General features: G+C 48.9%; 1 long non-coding RNA gene across 1 annotated transcript; it reads left to right on the top strand.

Annotated features, from left to right (window-relative positions):
- Positions 1 to 6,806: 6,806 nt before the first annotated feature.
- LOC104847521 lies at positions 6,807 to 8,802 on the top strand. The gene is made up of 3 exons (XR_776178.1): positions 6,807 to 6,993; positions 7,741 to 7,836; positions 8,754 to 8,802. It is a non-coding gene; the product is annotated as an uncharacterized LOC104847521 (long non-coding RNA).
- The last annotated feature ends 4,855 nt before the right edge of the window (positions 8,803 to 13,657 follow it).

A 13,657-nucleotide genomic window follows, 5' to 3' on the forward strand; every position in this document is an offset into this window, starting at 1 on the left:
TTAGTCCAAGGGACCTGAGGCTCACTACAGCCTGCAGCTCACTGCTGTCTCTCAGTTCACCTCAGTCCCAACTCTTCCTCCCCTGCAGTCCTCAAAACACATTGCAGTCACCAAATACCTGGGTTTGCTCTTTGTTCCAAGTAGGACATTTAGGAGCTGTCCTAGCGCCACCTTCTGGTTGGTTCTAGAAAGGCAAGGGCCCAGACCTGGCCTCCACCCTCCCAACAGGAATCCAGCCATGAAGTCAGTTGTCCATTGGTTGGCTGGTTGGTTTCTCACCGCCTGGCTGCAGAAGGAACTCAGGCAGCTTCTAGAGATGCATAACGTACAAGCGGGCAAAAACAAGAGAGTAACACAGGGAGCCAGGAATGAAGTTAAAATACAGACGACAAGGACTTCCTGATGGAGAACTGAGACCTGGCTCAGAAGTTTTGAAGACTTTTCTCATCTACTAAAGGCAAGGGAAATGAGGGAGCGCCCACCAGCCATGGTGGGGTGATGACTGTGCTTTGTTCTCAACCAGTTCTACAGGTTCTCTTTATACATGGGTGCGACATGTGATTTCAAGCACAAAACACACTATCAAGGCCTTTTTGCACTCACAGGCAGGGGTTGTGGAAGCTGATTGGATCGGGGTGCTGTACTCATCAGTGGAGTCACCTACTGGTGAGTTCAGTAGCTCAGGGTGCTGTTGGAGCCTGGCCGGAAATGGTAGATCACTGGAGAATGGTAAATCTCCCTTCCTGGCACCTTCCTTTGCTCTCTGCTTCCTGTTCACCATGATGTGAGCAGGTTTCTTCTGCCAGACCCTTCCAACATGCCCTTCCTGCCTTAGGGTTGGCCCCCTATAGACCGAGCATGTGAGCCGGAACAAAACCTCTCTTCTTTATGTGAGGGCCAGGCATGATGTCTCAGTAATGAGAAAAGTGACTAGGACACACACATGCATTCACCACGATCTTCTAGAACTCATGTTGAGATGTGCAGGGGAGGGAACCCTTATACAGTGGTACTGTGTGTGCATGTGTGTGTGTGTGTGTGTGTTGTTGTTGTTGTTGTTTTGGTTTTGTTTTGGTACCAGGATTGAACTCTGGATCTTGCTCTTGTGAGGCAGGGTGGTGGCACAACTGAGCTAAATCCACGTCCCTTTAGTTTAAGATCTTAAATTTTTTCCGTGATTCTGATCACAAACCAAATTGGATGAGAACCAGATCAAATTCAATGGTTAGGTTCAATGCTGATCTTATTTGAAATGTGATTTACTTCAAATTCAAAAGTGATTTTGAAAAGGACAGTCACGATATATCAGGCTATGCTACTACGCCGAACTACCCGAGGCTGGATACGTTCAGCTTGACAAATGGTTCTAGAGGTGCAAAGTTGGGTGGGGGTCATACCCAGTGATTGCCTTCGTGTCAGCACAGGTTCACATGGAGAGAGACAGGAAGCACACATATGTGTCTTTGTGTCTTCTGGCTCACTCACCTTTTTCTAAAGCCACCAGGATTTAATCATGGGGGGCCTCATCCCGATGATTTATCTAACCTGAATTATTTCCTTAAAGGCCTTGCCTCTAAATGCCATAGTCAGATTGTTTCCACCCTGGTAATACCTCTCCTGGGTGATTAAATTTCACACCTGAACCCTTGGAGAACACGCTCAAACCGTGGCCAAGCCACAGCACACAGCAAACAAGAAGAGGTATTCGTGTGAAAAGATTCAAAAGCACATATGAAAAGTATGCTTCAGCTGGACAAAGGGGACACTAGGACACAAAGGATATTTCTGCTGCGTGGTAGTGTTGGAATCTGTGACATGAAGCTCCTTTGATACTCATGAGTTGCCCAGCTTCCCTCATCGCTGTACTCTAGCTATGGAGGGCCACACATTGCTCTAAGCTTCCTCGAAGATGACACAAAAGGGAAAACACAGCCACTTACATAATCTCCAAAGTTTATGAAGGAAGACAAACCAATTGATTGGGAGAAATGGGACTTTGGTACTGAGATAGGAATTAGATGCTCCTGGGGTGGATGGCCAGTGGCAGGGGACAAAGACAGAGTGGGAAGAGATGGGTGATGGCCCCAGTGACAGCCTCTCATGAGGCAAGAGGCACCATGTGATCCAGGATTTCCCATGGGGTCCAGACCCTGTGAGCCTCAGGGCTGCTCCCTGATGGCCTAGCTGGGCCCTGAGATGCTTAGACTGCCAGGAGGGTTGGTTCCCCTCCATAGGATGTGGTTTACAGGGGTCTGTGCGCATGCTGGGCTTGTGCACTCTTGTCTCTCCCCCCATACTTCTAGTCCCTCCAGGGCTTTGCCTGGGTGGCCACCCCCCGACACACTGTGCCAGCCTCCAGGCTCTACAAGCACTGAGTCAGTGCCTAGGGTCCTGGAGATACAGGCAACAATACCAGAGATGAAATGTGAACTAGTGTATCTCCCAACCTGTTAGCTGTGTGACACACCGAGCTCTTGTTCTCTAAAAAATCAAAGAATGAATTCTAGAAACAGCAGAGGTTAAGAGTAGGAAGATATTTATTGATAGAAAAGCTCCTAAGGGGCAGGAGGGGACCTGAGTGGGTAACCAGGAAACCCCACTTTACAGAGGAGTTTTATACAGTGAGACCCGCATTGAGTACAACATGGGCCACAGCCATGAACACCCAATAAGGTTACAAGTACAGTCACATTGGGGAACAAGTCATGTAGTAAGCATGGATAGAAAGAAAAAGATTCTCCTAGGAGGTGGTGCGTCCAGAGATCATCCACTGGGGTGGCTGATGTCTGTATAGTCTTCATGAGGCCCAGTGTTTTTTCCTGAGGAAGTATGCAGGTCTGGTCTTTTGTCGTTATCTTGAGGTCTGGTTTCCAACTGGTATTTCTCGGGCCACAGCTGTGGTGTTTCACCTCTGTCCTGACCCTCTCGAGGACCGAGCCCTATCTGACTGCCTATACTATTTCTACCTAGTTCATCTGTCTATTATAATACTGGCTCCCTTCCATGCTACCCTGAGGCTCCCTCTGTTTGGGGCTGGTTGAAGATGAGCTCACGAGAAAGAAGTGTAGGACTGAACACCACAGGTTCTCAAGCAAGCTCCCCTGAGGGAACAAACCTGATGTCAGCACCCCTGGCTCAACTCCACCTGCTCTGCCAGCCAGGCAGCACGTTCTCTCTTCCCATCCGTTCTTATTGAGGTCCCAGGGAAGGTCACGTCTCATTGGTCAGTTTAGCTCACATGCCCTTTCTGAACCAATCACCATGGCCCAGAGTAAAAAATGACATTGATTGTCTAGATCTGAGTCAGCCCACTTCCGGGCAGCCCAATCATCTGAACTGAATTCTGTAAAGGAAATAAGGATCTGGCCAGAAGAGAGGATGCTAGGCAGAGACAAGAAAGATGTATTCTCCATCTAGGTAGCCCATTGCTGTTGACCTCCCAGGGTCCCAAGCCTGGGAGCTGACTGGGAGCTGAACGTCCCTGTAGAGCTATGGGACTGTGTTAGCTACTTTTCTCTTGTTGCTGAGACATAATACCCAACACCCAAAGCTGAAAGGTTTATTCAGCTTACAGTTCGTAGAGGTTTCAATGCATAATCGGCTGGCTCCAAGGCAGGGTGGCAGAGAGGCAACAGTTCATGGCAGCCTGAAGGTAGCAAAGCAACACAAGACCTTAACAGCATCTTTCTGCCCCCTTTATCCCATCCAGACTGCTGGGATTAGGGCCATGCCAAACCAATCACTGGTGTGTAGAGGTTTAGTAACCACACACCCCTAATCCCAGCATCACACATTCCAGATTCAGCCACTTCTGAAGTAGCTGCATGAGGCTTTGGGGGAGGTCTAGACACAAGCCACAACAGGGGCTCTCTGCCTCTCCTGTGTCTCCCCAGACCTTCCTTTAGAAACTCCTTGACTTTATCTCCTAGTTCCTGTCCCCTCACACGATTGATCTGCAGACACAGACACCCAGGCCACCACTGGGGGGGCAGGTGGCAGGAGGCCATGGAGTTAGGCCATGTGGATTTGAATCCTGGCTCTGCACTTATTAGCTGATGGACACGGGATACTTTATCTGCTGAATCTCACTGTCTTCCCCCTTTGAAGCAAGGCCAGCCTACTGGGTGGCGCCCTCAGCTTCATGAACTAAGATACAGAGAATACTTAGCACAAGCCGAGATGGAAAGCACTTTGACAGCCTCGCAAAAAGTTCAACACCCAATCACCCCAGGACCCGGCAATTCCACCCCAGGTATATTCTCAAAGCATTCAATACCAGTATCATAGACGACGGTGCACCCGTGTTAAGAGCGGCGTTAGTAATGACAGCCAAAACACAGCGGTGACCCGAGCTGAGCAGATGAACAGAACACACCGCATGCGGACGGGTTCATGACGTGCTGCCCTCGACAGAGTGACTGCTTTAGGTTGGAGGAGTGTGAGTAGGGGTGCGTACAGGGAGCACTTTCTGTCCTTCCTCTGGAGCAGGTCAAAGGCCCTCACGGGAGAGGTGGCCTCCAGGTCCCCGGGGGAAGGGAGCGTCCTCCTCTCAGAAGCTGCAGGGAGGTCGAGAGGAGCTGGGCGGTCAGGCCTGGCGGAGATACTCTGGTTCATTTTACTCAGCCTTGCTCTTTATCACACACAGCAAAAAGACGCTGGGGTGGACTTTTCTTCCCACATCTTTCTGTTTGCTTATGAAGGCTGCCACATCATGTAACACTTCTGTAAAGTGGTACACCATAGCTGTGATCAGTAGTCACAACTCGCTCATATTCCCTTAGCATCTGCTACAACAGTTCCTGGAATGCAGGACATTTTGGTGATAACCTCAGGCAAGTTCTGGACAAGGTGGAACCTTTGGTCCTGTTCCCTGAGGCCAGAGCCCTCTCCTCTTTACTCCCCAGTTCCACAAGAGAAATCGGTTTGGTCCAGCTCAGCGCTGCAAACCCAGTGCTCAGATCCCAGACAGACCTGCAGGGGAGTTCCTGGGGAGGGGCTCAGCGTTGGCAAAGGGTCCGGGGTCATGGGGGGAGAGGTCCCTTTGAAGGGGCTGTGGGTGACGTAGCCAGAAGAATGGCTTTGGGTTAAGAAGTCACCTGGGGAGGTTGAAGGCCAGCTGCTGGTCTGGGTCAACCTGGCCATCACACAGCAGGCTTCATGTGTGTGTTTGTGGTGAGGGGGTGGACCTCAGGCTTTTAAAGCAAATGCACCCCAGGGCACATTTGCTCAGCTTGAGGCTGTGCTCCAGCTGGGTGATTGGTCCTTTAACCTACACCACGACACCCTCTGGGTCCACCTCTCTGTGTTGCTTGGGTATGGCTGGGTTTCTCCCCTTGACCAACTCTCTCTCCCCAGCCCCTGGCCTCCACTGGACCATGCAGGGACCACAGGGCCTGTGTGGTGCTGGGTGCTTAATAGTAATGTCATGGGCTCGTGACAGACCTGGAAGGTCGTTCACAGATGAGGAAACTGAGTCCCCCACGTGAACCTGGACCATCTGAATCCAGACCACTTGGTTATCTTGACTGCTGCTCTGAGAAGTCACCCCTCTCTGAAATCCAGCCTTTGGGGTCCCGGGCATGGGTGACAGGGTACCCCTTCTTCCTCGACCACCACCAGGCAGAGGGCAGGGTCGCTAAGAGCCTTCCTGCAGTGGGCTGTGCAGAACCCTGGGCCAAGGCACCACCTGCGCCTCTCGCCTTTGTGCAAAGAGTTTCCCAGCATCGTCCTACAATCCTTACATGGCCACAAGCAGGGACATCACCTCGACTCTCTGCATCTTGGGGGTGAGGAAATGGAGACGGAGAGGTGATCAGAGGCTCTAGATCTCACCTGCGAATGGGTGGGACCAGGATGAACTCACGCAAACATTTTCAAAGCAAGGACTCTGAACCCCAGCTTGCTCCCTCTCTGCCCTACCCTCTGTTCTTCTCCTGTGACTTCCTTGTTCCCTGCTGTTCTCTGCCCCTACCCCATTCCTTCAAGGGTGAGCAGGGAGCAGTCTTCTCGGCCTGAGTCAGGCTAGGCCATATCCCCCTGCTCCCACCAGGGGGCGAGCAAGAACCTCGCAAAGTCCTCCGAGGCTGGGGAAGGGTTTGAAAGCCAGAGCTGGGCAGCCAGAAAGGTTACAGTAAAGCCACAGGGTGGGCTGAGCTGGGAGAGGACAGGAGCAGGGATCTCAGAGGAGGCCACCTGTCTTGGAATCCGGGCCCTGGGACGGCCTTGAAAGTCCCCTCACCACTGTAGGCCTCAGTTTCCTTGTCTATAAAATGGGAGGTGGGGCCCACAAGAGCAGAGCATCTCCACTTTTGACTTGGCGTGTGAGTCACCTGGGAACCTTTTTAAAAGGCAGATTTGGCTTCAGGGGGTCTGAGTGGGGCCTGGGATGCTGCATTTCTAGCACACTCCCAGGCCGTGTCCACACTGCCAGTTCTGGGCCTTATCTTGAAGGGGCCTGCCAGCTCTGAAGATGTTTCGGGTTGGTGGGTTTTTGTTTTTAGTAGAGCAGGGAAAACACTGTGTGCCCGAAATCCTTCTACAGAAGAGGCAGGGGGAAGTGGGGAGGGGCCGGGTGTTCCGCAGAGGCGGAGAAGGGAGCAAGGCCACTGAGGTGAGGGGGTGGGGCCATGAGAGGGGCCACACAGACACCAACAGATCCGCACATCCCCTTGGAAGTGTGAAGAGGAAGCAGGGGCCTAAAAGATGAGATTCTTATTCAGAGAACTTCTATGAGCTCCACTGGAGTGCAGTGTTGTGGGATGGTTTCCATGGCAACCCCCTGCCGTCCTCCCCAGAGACCACAAGGACAGCTTCCAAAGCTCCTTCAGGTCCAGGCTGAGGCTTCCCCACCCCAGCAACCACCCCAAGGTGTGGAGGGCCCACCCCCGGGGCCAGACCTGTCCACACAGGGCCCACGCCCACCCATCTGCTCCATGTCCCACCTGGGCTTCTCCACCTTGGCCCTGTGCTGTCCCCCAACACTTGGGGAAGCAGGTACACATAGCCTCTTTGGAGGCAACTAAGGCTTAGAGCGAGGTGCACATCCGCTCGGGTCTGCTCTAAGTTGTAGCTCTTTCCATGTAGAGTGTATGTGCAGGGAGGAGGGCTGGGTCTACAAAATGGCAGCTGGCATGGCCCCACCCCTTTCCTTCAAGTCTCCTGAGCATCGGCCCCACCCCCACCCCACAGGAGGCCGGGGACCCAGAGCCAGGCCCAGGGGCTCAGTCTTGAGCAGAGACAGACTGAACAAAGAAGTAAATGCCTACATCAAGCCCCCTTGGGTGTCCACAAGCTTGTGGGCTCTTCCCACACTGGGGGGACCAAGATGGTTGGAGTCCAGAGAAAGAGAGAGAGAGAGAGAGAGAGTCTGAGAATTCAGAACCAGGCGTGGGAAGAAACATCCAAACCCCACAATTTGAGGAGCCCTTAGACCCATGGTGGTGGGCCTATGGCACACGTGCCAGGGTGGGCATGCAGAGCCCTGTTAGGACTCAGCCCCAATAGCTGAGCATTGGATAACAGCACACATGGGGGCAGTGTTGGCACTTTGCATTAAATAAGTGGATTTGGGGTTGCACTTGGGGCTCTCAGTCTCTGAAAGGTTCGCCATCACTGCCTTAGCCCTTTAGAGGTTACCTGGCTCCTTGGGCAAAAGAAGAGGGAGCCCAGGCAGATGGAGAGACTTGCCCAGGTCATATAGCTATGGGTTAGAAACCAGCCAGCATTCCTGTTGCTCCCCAGGGCCCACCACTGCACACTATGTTAGGACCCATGCACGCACCAGGTACTGTGTGTGCCCGGACATGTCCAGACTCAAGTTCTGTCTCTTACCTGAAGGTGAGTGTACTGCCCAAGGTAATCTGGGGACCTCCATCCTCCCCACCTGTCTACTGGGCAGTGGCTGGGCAAGAAGCTTCCTCCCTGGGGCCAGGGACTGGTGGTAGAATGGGGCCCTCACAGGATGCTCCCCAACTTTACTCCGGGGGTGTAGCAATGGCTGCTGGGCCACAAAATAGCCGTGGGCAACCTTTGTTCCCTGCCCATCAGGGAGGGTGTAGGAGGACAAGTGAGTACATGTGGGAGGAGCACCTGCTCTGTGCATTTCCCCACCTTCTTTATTCCTTGCCAGCAAAGCAGGGAAGCATCAGCATCCCCAGTTGCTATGGTAGAATCGGTCTTCGCTCTCCTCTGCTTCTCAGCTCTTGTGGGAAATGTCTCTGATAGGACAGGAAATGACACAACTGTGGCTAGCGTAGTCATTAAATAATAATCTTGTGGGGTGTCAGGGCCCTAGCAGAATGAGGCGGGTGCCCTTGGAGGGGGATGTAGCCTGGCTCAGGGTGCCAGCCTGACCAGGGAGAGGAAGGAATCTGTGCCTGAAGGCAGTGTGGCAGTGGCCATAGAAGATTGGTCATTGTGCTGTCCCCTCCAAGATGGCCCCCAGTGAACCTTGCTTTCTGGAAGTTCCCTCCCACATTGTGTTAGAATTTGTCTGGGTGAGCAACAGAATATGGAATATTCCCGAATAACTGTGTGGTGGCTGAGACTGGCTCATAACAGCATGTTACTTCTACCTTGTTGTCTCCTGGAGTATTCTCTCTGAGGAAGCCAGCTGCCATGTTGTGATAATAATACGCAAGCAGCCCTATGGACAAGTTCATCGGGTGTTAAACCGTGCTCTCCTGACAACTCCCTACGCCAAGGTGAAGTTTTTACTAATTTCTTTTCTGTTGTTCTATCCATTCTACAAAAAGGGATTATGGTATGAACGCATCATCTTGGAAGCAAACCGTCCATCCCCAGGTAAGGCTTCACCTAAGTGCTTACAGCCTGCTGATGTGTGACTTGCAAACCCTACTCTTTCATCAGAAATGACAGAGCCCAAGCCAGAACCCCAGCTGAGCTGCTCCCGAATTCCTGACCTGCAGAAACTGGAAGATAATAAATCATTTCTGCTGGTTAGTTTGTTTGTTTTGCAGCACCAGGGATCAAACTCAGGACCTTGCGCTTGCAAGGCAGGCCCAGCACCACTGAGCTACATCCCCAGCCCCATTACTGCTGTTTTAAGCCACAGAATTTTGGAGTAATTTGCTATGCATCAGGGGGTAGCCACATAGTCATATATGAATTGATCACATGCACAAGAGGTGAAGATATTAAGAAATAATAGAAGCTCGGATTCTCACTGTTGGAGGTGGGCATTTCAAATATGGAAAGGGAGAAAACTGGAATGGACTCTGTGACATTCTCTAGAAATTAGAGCTCATGGTTTTCAATAGCTATAAATTTATGAAATAAATGTAGATGTAAATGTGAGTCTAGAAATGTACCTGTCGATACGCAGATATAAAAAACATACAAGTGGCCCTGTCCACTTAGAGGACCTCAGAGAACTCCAACAGCAGTGAACTCCCCTCTTGCCCAAGATGGTCTCTAAATATCATTCTCTAATGAAGAGAACCAAGGCCCACCAGAAATGGCTGATTCCAGATCTGGAACAGTGCAAGAGGTCCCGAAAGACATGGCCCGGAAGTGAGATCGTGCGCAAGGAGGAGACAGGTCAAAAGGAGCTCACACAGGCCACATCTGGAACAGCGAGATCATCAGAACAGGCCCTGTAGGCCTGGGTGTCTGTAGCTGAGTGGTAGAGCACTTGCTTACTCTGGCTGCAAGGCCTTGGGGCCGATCCCAGGCACAGTCAGAAAAATAAATAATAAGGCTAATAACAAATTATAACACACTAAGTAGAAGGGCCGGGGATTTAGCTCACCGGTGGTACGGCGCCCACCTGGCAAGCGCAAGGTCCTGAGTTCAGTTCCCAGTACCAGAAAAAATAAAAGAAAATAAAAATGTAACCCACTAAATAAACAAGAATCCAGGAGCACGTGTTGACATGATCAATAAAGTGCAAGAGTGATAGAATTGCCTATTTAAAATTGTAAAGAGTCTCCTTCACAAAATACTTATTAGTTATTAATGGAGAAAGAGTAATTTTGTAGTAGAGAAGACCTAGCAGTCACCATTTTAATTAAGTGATCAATGAGACAAATAAAAGTCCTGGGCCATCTGACAGAACACAATAAAAGGAATGCAGCCCACTTCTACTATGTCCCCTCAGAGAATTTTTTTTGTGAGAATTTTTTTTTTTTTTTAGTGCCAGGGATCAAACTCAGGACCTTGTGCTTTTGAGGCAGGTGGCAGAACCACTGAGCTAAATCCCCGGCCTGTTATTTTTTGATAATTCTTTTATCTGCTTGTCCTGCCAATTACTGAAAGAAGAAGTTTGTATTTTAACTATTTTTTTCTTTTAGTTCCGTTGATTTTTACTTTCTCCATTTGGGACTATATTATTATTAGCTGTGTGCAAACTTAGAATGGTATCTGCTTGATAAATAAAAAATGTGTCCCATTGTGAATAGCTTTGTTTACCTCTTGCATGGCTGAAATTTTGTTTTAGCCTCCATTTTACGCCCCCCGCTTAAATTCTGCCTTTGCTGATAATAACGTAGCTACACCCACGACTTCCAGTTAGTGTTTGCTTGATATAATGTTTTCTATCCTTTTACTTTCCTCCTTTTTATCTTTATAATTGACTTTTTTTCTCTCCTAAGCAGCCTATGTATTTTTTTTTAGTCCAATGTCATGTTTGTCTTTCAACTGAGGTATTTAACCTTTCTACATGTAATATAGGTGCTGATATATTTGGCTTAGCCCATCTTACTGTTTGTGTTCTGTGTATCTCTCTTATCTTTTACCTCTCTCTCCTTTCTTGCCTGTGTCACTAACCTGGAATATACTATCCAGCAAAAAAATGCTCTCCGAGTGTGGGGTATGACCCCCGTTGTCCCCGCCTGGGTAATAGCAACACTCTCTCAAAAGAAAGAAAGAGAAGAAACAAAGATACTTTGCACAAGAAAAACGGAAAGATTCCATCACCAGCAAGCACACCCTCACCAAAGGAATTAGTAAAGGGTGATTTGCAGGATTCCCGGATGGGAACTTGGAGACATGGGAAGAAATGAAGGCCAAGGAAGAAAAACATATTTGGTTAATCCAAACAAATATTGTCTGTATCAAACAATAATAATACTGTCTTGTGGAGTTTGAAATATACCAAGACTTCAAGTAGCAGATGGCACCAGATGACAATCATGTATAAACCAGGAGGGGGTAAATGGGGTTTTAAGTGGCCCAAGGTTCCTGCATTTTCACAGTGATGAGAATATTAACTTTTCTCAGGCTTTAATAAGTCAAGGGTGTATGTTATCACATTTAGAGTAATCACTAAAATAAAGGAAAACAAATTAGTAAAAGGGTGACATGCATTAGTAAAAATATTAAATCAACCCCAGAGTAAGGGAAGAAAGGAAAGAGAAATAAAAAATGTGACATTTACACTTATTTTTGAAAAGTACAGCATAAAAGAAACTTCAAAGTAATAAAAATGCTCTTAAATTGGGAGATAGGCACACCGTGTCCACTTCAGCCTGTTTTGGGTGCCTTATATATATCCAATAAATGTTCTTTGGTCTCTGCTCCAGTTAACACCCGAAGTCTATTTGCCAAAATGCAATCAGGGTTTGTCCTGGGGACAAAAATTGTCCATTCCTGCCTTTTATACAGTCCATGAAATTTGCATATTTTTCATTAAGTATGTATAATTAATAATTGCAAATCACCCACTGACATTTTCGTGAGTAGGCTTCGTATGTTTCTCTACAGAAAAAAAATATGATCTCATTATATGTGCCTAATGCTTTGCGGTTTGCTTTGCCGTTTAAATTTGTTTCTTTTTTTTTTTTTTTTGGTACCGGGGATTGAACTCGGGTCCTTGCGCTTGCAAGGCAGGCCACCGAACCGCTGAGCTAAATCCCTGGCTAAATTTGTTTCTATTAACTGTGGAGTAGAGACTAAAGAATGTTCATTGGATATATATGTTATATAAAAATACATTTCATTTCCTCTGTGTGTGTGGTTCTCAGGATTGAACCCAGGGCCTTTGTCAGATATATCTCCAGGCCCTTTTTAATTTTTTTAAATTTTGAGACAGGGTGTCACTAGGTCACTCAATTGTCCAGGTTGGGCTTGAACTTTTCAATCCTCCTGCCTCAGCCTCCCAGACTCCTGGGATTACAGGCATTGGATGGCACGTTTCTGTTTCATATTTCTTTTTTGTCATTATTGAGTTTATTGGTACTTTTTAAGTATACAGTACGGTTCATATTTCTGTTTTGGAAATATTATATATACATATATATATATATAATTGCGACCCTAGTCCCTGCTGTCGTGACTCGCCTCGCCCACACGGTGGCGCTGCGGAAGGGCCAATGCTCAGGGCTCGGGGTTGGGGTGCTGTCGCTGCGGGGAGGGGGCAACGCGACTTCAAGAACTGATTTATTTCCCCTGCGACAGCCTCATCAGGCGGCATCCGGAGCCCTCGCTCTCAACGATTCAGTGGTCCCGTGGGCGGCCCCGGAGCCTTCAGCACCAGCTGCCGCCCAGCCTACGTTGTCGCCCTGGGTGACATGGCCTGGCGTCTCCCCAGGGCCGAGTCTGAGCCCCGGGCCCTGTCTGTGGCCCTCACAGCGCTCTTTCTCTCATGACTTGGCCATCTCCGAGATAGTGAGCTCTCGGTCCCTGGAGCAAGACAGGCCTGGGTGACCCACCTCACCTGTCAAAGGAGCCACAAGACCGGAAGTGGGCAGAAGCAGGAATGGCCAACAAGCACAGCAAAAGATATTGAACACTGCTCGTTGACCAACACTGAGCTCCGTCTTACTCCAGAAAGAGTGTCCATCATCAAGAAATCAAATATCCTCAGACAGAGGGCTAACACAAGAGTACAGAAAGATCTGAAAAAAAAAAAAAAAGGCACCCTAAAACAAAAGACCCAATCGAAACGGTGCGGGGGAACCAAATGAATACACTTCTCAGAAGAAGAAACCAAATGGCTAAGGAGTACTTGAAAAAATGCTCACTAATGCTAGCTATCAGGGAAATGCAAATTAAAACCGCCCTGAGATAACCATCTTACCCCAGGAAGACCGGCCCCCATGCAAAAATCTAGTAACAAAGTCTGTTGAGGAGGTGGGGAAAAGGGAACCCTACTACCCCATTGGTGGGAGTGTGAACTGGTACAACCACGAGGGAAATCAGTGTGGTGATTTCCTCAAAAAGCTGCGAGTAGGAATTCCGTTTGACCCAGCCAGCCCCTTGCTAGAGGTCTTCCCCAAACACTTGAAATCATCGTGTTACAGGGATGCATGCACCCCCATGTTTACAGCATCATGATGTAAAATTGCTGGGTCTAGGAAGCAGCACGCAGCCCATCAGCAGATGAATGGACAAGGTAAATGTGGGATTTATACCCAACAGAGGACTGTTCTGCCTTGAAGGATAGACTGGAGCCATTTATAAGCCAATGGATGCAGCTTGCAGTCATAATGTTCAGTGAAATAAATCACACACATGAGAAGTGCAAAATATAAATAAAGAGAAAAGTAAAAGCTGCATAACAGGAAGTAGGGAGATAACTCTACCAGGCATAGGGGGTACGCAGGGGAAGGAAAGGGGGGGAAAAAAGAATTAGGATGAGTTGCACACATGTGTCCCAACTCCCCACCCAGAATGTAATCATTATGTACAGCAAACAGGT

This window comes from Fukomys damarensis, unplaced genomic scaffold (assembly GCF_012274545.1).
Source record: "Fukomys damarensis isolate Sample0158 unplaced genomic scaffold, DMR_v1.0_HiC HiC_scaffold_36, whole genome shotgun sequence".
NCBI classification, from domain to species: Eukaryota; Metazoa; Chordata; class Mammalia; order Rodentia; family Bathyergidae; genus Fukomys; species Fukomys damarensis.